This window comes from Lontra canadensis, unplaced genomic scaffold, assembly GCF_010015895.1.
Source record: "Lontra canadensis isolate GAN:19392208 unplaced genomic scaffold, GSC_riverotter_1.0 scaffold10, whole genome shotgun sequence".
Taxonomy (NCBI): Eukaryota; Metazoa; Chordata; class Mammalia; order Carnivora; family Mustelidae; genus Lontra; species Lontra canadensis.
The window spans coordinates 2353406-2360302 of record NW_022631004.1 but is presented as its reverse complement, the minus strand read 5'-3'; the positions used below and the strand labels follow the sequence as shown (position 1 = coordinate 2360302).

At 38.8% G+C, this 6897-nt stretch overlaps 1 protein-coding gene across 2 annotated transcripts in view; it reads left to right on the top strand.

Annotated features, from left to right (window-relative positions):
- Positions 1-436: 436 nt before the first annotated feature.
- Positions 437-6897, top strand: part of DDX60 (DExD/H-box helicase 60) — a 114490-nt gene continuing 108029 nt past the window's right edge. The window contains exon 1 of one of the 2 annotated variants that reach the window (XM_032855454.1): positions 437-483. The gene's annotated coding sequence lies outside the window, so the exon portion shown is untranslated. Of the gene's footprint in view, positions 558-6897 lie in introns of both variants that reach the window. The other variant, XM_032855453.1, reaches the window with a different exon arrangement.

Sequence of the window (6897 nt, the reverse complement as noted above, 5' to 3'; positions counted from 1 at the left end):
ATATAGTTCACACATAACAGTAATCATTTGCTTCTCATAATGGAAACTCGGGAGTTCATGTATTCTTCCATACGGTTTCTGTTTTTTGTTTCTGCATAAAGATGGAACTGCAAGTCTTCACCTCTCACGGGAGAACTTCAGATTCCACACTGTTACAGTTCATCTATTTCTAAACAGCTGCTTCTCGAATTTATGTTTAGAGCTCTCAGATTCGTGTTTCCTCTATTTTATGTATAAATTCCAAAGCCTTTATTATTGTTTTTGCTATCTCTTAAGGTTCAGATTGAAGAGAAGGATGCTAAAATTCACTTTTCTGGAAACTGTCTTCTTACATATTTCCTGAAGGAAAATGAAACTTACCCATCCCTGAGAGGAGAAATGAAACCGAAACTCCCTTCCAGGTTATAAAAGACTGGCTGCGCAGGCTCCTCTAGACAGAAGCCCAAGTTCAGGCAATGTGTCCAACTTACACTCCGGCTCCAGGTTCGTCCTCTCTCTGTCACTTCTTCCCTGCCGGCGGGCGGCCAGCCCCTGTCAGCGCTCCTCAGACGCAGCAGGTGGGGGCCGGACTCCAGGGGGAGGAGGTGTGGGGAGTGGCAGGTGCTCCAACGCAGGACCCAGCTGGGATGGGGGGGGGGGGGGGGGAGGGTTGGGATGGGGCCTGCGGAGCCGGCTCCTAGATGACAGGTGTAACTAAGGGAGAGACTTGAAATGGAGATGCCCCGCAGGGGGGTCAAGCTCTCCGGTCTGAGCGGGAGGAGGCCCAGAGTCGCTCTGGGCACGCGGTGCTCATGGTGCGGGGCGCTGCAGGCGCCACCAGGAACCCCCACACGGTGCCGGACAGGTCTTTTTGTTGGCCTCGGGAGGCAAAGCCTGGGGAGAGAGAGTGGGAAGGGACGCTGGTTAGGAGCGCCAGGGTCTAAAGTCTGAAGGAGAGCGCCAAGTATTCAGGCATTTAAGGGATCCTCTTGAAAGAAAGGGCGCAGGGGATCTGGGGCCTTGAGGAGAAACTAAGAGAGGTCAGATCTGAGCACAAACAATAAAATCTAGACGTGGACAGCAGCAAGCAACTTCCTACTCCACGCAGAACCTGATGCCCAATTATAAACTTGCGGAATCAGAATCTGCATCTTAATATCTCACAGGTGATTCCTATGTATCCCTACATTTCAGTGGTTTCATACAATAATAATTTATTTCTTAAAAACAATTAATGTATTCATGGTCAAGGGGCACGCATTAGTTTTCTACTGCTGCATAACCAGTTACCACAAATTTAGTCGCATAAGTCAATATAAATTTAATAAGTTTCCATGAATCAGAAATCCAGGCACTGATTAACTGAATCCTTTTACTCAGCATCTCACCAGACTGAAATGAATGTGTCTGCTGAGGCTGACATCTTGTCCAGGCTTTGGGTGCTCATTCAGATTGTTGGAAAAATCCAATTCCTTGCACCTAGAAGGTTGAGGTTCCCTGTTTTCTTGCTGGTGTCTTGAAGACCATCTAGGATTCTGTCTGTTGCTGGTCAGCTCTTCTCCAGACAGTGTTTCAGGAACTAGAGTTTTTCCATCAAATGGTTCCATCATTCCCTGGGCCTTATTCTCTGGATTGGACTTTTATCTATTCCAATAATCTATGATTTCTCTTTTTTACCCTTCTCTTCTTCCTATTAAAGAGTGTTTAAATCAGAATCCAAAATAGGGTTCTGGCACTACTATGATTAGACGATATGTTTTTAAGTTTGTTCTAATCTCTTATCCTCTCATAATTTATTTATTAATAAATTGGGGTCCCTTCCCTTCCGTTCCCTTCCCTTTCTCTTTCTCTTTCTCCTTCCCTTTCCCTTTCCCTTTCCCTTTTCGGTCTTGTAGAGAGTGTCCTAGTCTTCCTGGTGCTATTTAATAGGTTCTTCTAGCTTATAAATGTCTTGTCAATTAATTGTTGCTACTGGAGTTTTGATCAAATTCAGGTTAAAATATTTTTTTGGTTAGAGTATTTCAATAATGGTATAGTTCTATATGGAAGTAGATATTTGCCTATATTTTTGTTGTGCTATCATCTCAAAATAGCAAGATCTATTAATTCATTAGTTATAATATAAATATAAATGAAATTCTCCCATTTATATTATTTGGTATCCCATTGGTTCAGTGCCTATATAAGAAAAGCAATTTAACTTCTTGATTCCAGAAACCCTTAATTTTTGGTATATTATCTTTGGATACAATCCCTGGACTCTCTTCTATGAAAAACAAAGAACCAAATATATCCTCTTCTTTTTCTACTATTCATCCCTTTCTGAACCTCCCTATTTTGTTATTACATTATTTTTATGCTGTCAGGGTTTATCATAGTTTACAGTATTTTAAAACTCTAATTCTTGTGATTTATTTCTATTTGAATCACAAACGGAGGGCCAAGTAAACAAGTTACAACATTACTTATTATGTTATTTATTGTAGAGGCAATCTATATGTTTGCTTTGGAAATGTAGTTATCATTAAGACTGCTATTTGAGGGTCACCTGGGTGGCTCAGTGGGTTAAAACCTCTGCCTTCGGCTCAGGTCATGATCCCAGGGTCCTGGGATCAAGCCCCCCATCGGGCTCTCTGCTCGGCAGGGAGCCTGCTTCCTCCTCTCTCTCTGCCTGCTTCTCTGCCTACTTGTAATCTCTGTCTGTCAAATAAATAAATAATATCATTAAAAAAAAAAGACTGCTGTTTGAAATGGATACTTTTCTAAATTCAAAGTATCATGGATCCTCCTATTTTTCTTTATGGCTTCCCCCTTCCCCGTCCCCCAATTTTCTGTATTATCTCCTTAAATAAAATTATCATTTAGGTGGTTGGTGAAATTTCTGACTTCTTGAATGTTTGGTGATACTCTCTTTCTGCCCTCTTAATGGATTGAATGACTAGATATGGAGTTCTAAGTTCAAAATATTTTCCCCTGGGAACTTTGCAAATATTGCTTTCTTTTATCAAAACATCCAGTGATGCTCCTTGTTTTATTCAGTGCTGTGTGTCACGTGCTATATTCATCAATTTGTATACATCAGGTCATACATTTTATTAGCTAAAAAACACAAACAGAGGAAAGTAACATTATTGTCTGTCTCAGTTTCATAGATAAGTAGACTGATATAGGGAAAGTAAATAACTTGCCTAATATTATAAAACTATAGTATGTGTCAGAACTAGGATTAAAATCTGGGCATTCTGCCAATAATGCTTATGCCTTTAACCACTTTACTTATGGACTCTCTGACTTACATTTCTTCATAGTATATCACCATCTTTCTCTTTGCTCTTGGAGCTCTGCAATTTAAAGTTGCTATTTCTAAGTGTGTGTTTCTCTTTTGTCATTATTTCTTCTTAGTACTTGGAAGAACTTTTCAGTCTAAAAATGTGTACTTTAACTGTGGTTCCATATTATTGTATGACTTTAAAGTTATATCTTTGGTTATTTTTATCTCCACTCATTTTAGAATCTTAGTTTTCTCCATCTGGAATTACTATGGGATGATCTTAAAACTTTTAAATCTATCCTTTGTGTTTCTTGGTATTTTTTCTATTTTCCATCTCCTTGTTTTTTTCTTCTGTCTTCTGAATTTTCTGGGGGTGCCTCAGTTGGTTAAGTGTCTGACTTCAGCTTATATCATGATCTCAGGGTCCTGGGATGGAGCCCCACATTGGACTCCCCACTGAGTGGGAAGTTTGCTTATCCCTCTCCCTCCCCCCCCCCCACTAGTGCTCTCTACGTCTCTAAATAAATAAATAAATCTTTAAAAAAATTTCCTGGATTTTATATTTCCAGCTTAAGATATCAACATGTCTATTTTGTTTTTCTGCACATGATTTTTTCCTGAAATTATATTTAAAAATTTTATAAGCATTTATGAGCATTTAAATTTTTATGAGCATTTTTTAAAGGTTTTTATTTATTTATCTGACAGAGAGAGAGATCACAAATAGGCAGAGAGGCAGGCAGAGAGAGAGTGGGAAGCAGGCTCCCTGCTCAGCAGAGAGCCCAATGCAGGGCTTGCTCCTGGTACCCTGAGATCATGATCTGAGATGAAGGCAGAGGCTTAACCCACTGAGTCACCCAGATGCCCCAAGCATTTTTTTTTTTTCTGTAGCAGTTTGTTATTGTTGCATTAGATAATATTGTAATTATTGGAAAGCTAATTTGAACTATTCTGTCCTTGAATCATGTTTATTCATCTGGCTTCTTCTTAATACCCCCCAAAGTCTAATGATTCTAGTTTTTAAATTTACACATATTTAATGGTTATTATGATGAGTAATTGGCTTTATTTTCCCTAATGTGCCTCTCCCTTAAATAAGAAAGAACTGCACATAGTGATATAAATTCTGTGTAAATGTTAAGTGGGGCATGAATTCAGAGTGAAATTTCATAAGGAGTTTCCTGTAGGCTGTGTGACAGGAGAGTAGACAGTCAGGCTGCGGAGCCCCTTACTGTCAAATTGAGAAAGGTTTTATTCTACCACGATGGCTCTTGTTGAAAAGTTGTATAGTGTCCAACATGTCTCATCAGTGATTGTTGTTATTTAATTTAAAAGTGTTACTTCTTTCAATTTATGTATATTCTATTTTCAAATGATTTTGTTAGGACTTATTAATTCATTTGGAGCTATCTATTTAATAAATAAACTATAAGGTATTTATTTTGTCCTAGGAGTACCATAAAAACTTTCCTGAGACATTAAGGGCACTGTGTAACATCTGGGAATCTATGAATTACCTTGTTTCATCTTATTTCATTCAAAAGACCCTACCGTTTCTGGAGCTCTTCCTTCTATAAGATACTTGGGGTTAATTTTTTCCTGTTTACTCAGTTCTCACTGACTCATCTTTTCTGTTTGAGCTTGGTACAATTTGGAGAACTGAAGAAAGACAATATGGCTAATGTGAGGTTAGTGAGGTGGAAGATTGCATGAATCAGATGGCAGACAGTTTGCAGGAAATTCTCTAAACTTCTTTCCTGGGCAAAAGTCCCTTATAATCTGGGCTACACCTACTTTTCCTGTCTCATTTCCAATCAAGTTATTCTGTTTTATACCATATAGAACAGTCTGTGGAACCAAACTTGTCATGTAGTTTCATATCTCTGTGCATTAAACCAGTGCTATTTTGCTGTCTGAAATGTGATCCTCTTTATCTTTACCTTCTCCAAAATGCTTCCGTAATTCTTGCACATCTTTTCAATATGTCCCTAAAACCTCAGAATAGAGGACCCCTCCAGCTGATTGAAGAACTCTTTCAATTTGCTGATAGCTTCTTGTACATTTCTGCTGGATCACTCAGCACATTATACTTTTTTATTTAATTCTCTTTAAACCATTACCAGATTGTAAGGGTCATGTTTTAGGCGTATTTTCATATGTTGCAGCAAGTATAAAGGTTGGTGAGGAGTAGATGCTCTATGTATTTGACAAAAGGTAGAATGACTGGGTAAGTGAGAAACCGTACTTTTGCCCCTGTCTTCATTAAGTGTTTCCTAAACGTTCCATTCCAACCCACGGTAATGTCTTCTTTCTATAAGCTTGTTCGTTTTTATAGTTATAAACTTCCTTGCATTGTTATTTTAATATTTAAAATCATTGTGTGCCTCACCATTATGTTTTCCTTACTGTCATATAATGTGAATATCTATCTATTTATCTATCTAATCATCTATCTCTTATCTATTCATCTATCTATCAAGTTTCATTGCCCTAAGACACTGTATGACGTATTTGAGGAATGTCTCAATATTTGGTTTTTCTGACAGAATGCTCAAGTTCATTCTCTTCTGCCTCTTTGACAGTTCTTTCTCAGGTACCTTTGCAGATGCTTCCTCTTCTCTCTTGGCATTTATTGTGTATTAGTGATCTACATAACTGGATTTTTAGTCCTTTTTTCTTCCATGATACTGTGTCTCTTTGTCCAAGCAAGCTTATCTATGTCAATGGACTTGTTTGCAATAATATTAAAATTACTCACATATTCAGGTCTAGCCCAGACCTTGTGTTTGACCTCTAGACCTATATATATATTTCATTTTTATTTTTTTAAGATTTTATTTATTTATTTGACAGAGAGAGACACAGCGAGAGAGTGAACATAAGCAGGGGGAGTGGGAGAGGGAGAAGCAGGCTTCCCGCTGAGCAGGGAGCCCAATGCGGGGTCTCGATCCCATGACCCTGGGGTCATGACCTGAGCCAAAGGCACATGCCCAATGACTGAGTCACTCAGGCACCCCACCTATATATATTTTTTAAAGTTTTTATTTATTTATTATGTCAGAGAGGGAGAGAGAGAGAAGAGGGGAGAGCACAAGCAGGGGGAACAGCAGGCAGAGGGAGAAGCATGTTCCCTGCTGAGCAAAGATCCCAATGGGGTCCTGGGATCATGAACTGAGCCAAAGGCAGTTGCTTAACCGACTGAGCCACCTAGGTGTTCCATAAATCTGTATATTTAATAACTCTTGTTACCTATCCTATAATAGGTCTTGAAATCAAGTCAAACTCAGACTTGCCACAAATTTGATTTCATGATCTTTCCCTGAAATGTGGGCTTGTTCCAAGGTTTCCTGCCATGGGAATGTCCTAGTCCTTCATCCTGCTGCATCAGGTAGAATCCTAAGAATCATCCTTGACAACCCTCAATCTCCCCTCTTCTCCATCCATATCAGATCCATTACCAAATTATGGCAAACTTACCTTCTAAATATTTAATATCTATAAGTGCCCAAACTACCAACAAACTGTATTACATCAAATTATGATCATTACCCTTCTAAACAATGGTTTTTCTCTCTGCTCCAGTAACAGGAAATTTGTTCCTATCCTATCTCTTCTCTCCATATTACTATATATTACTATAGCCAGAG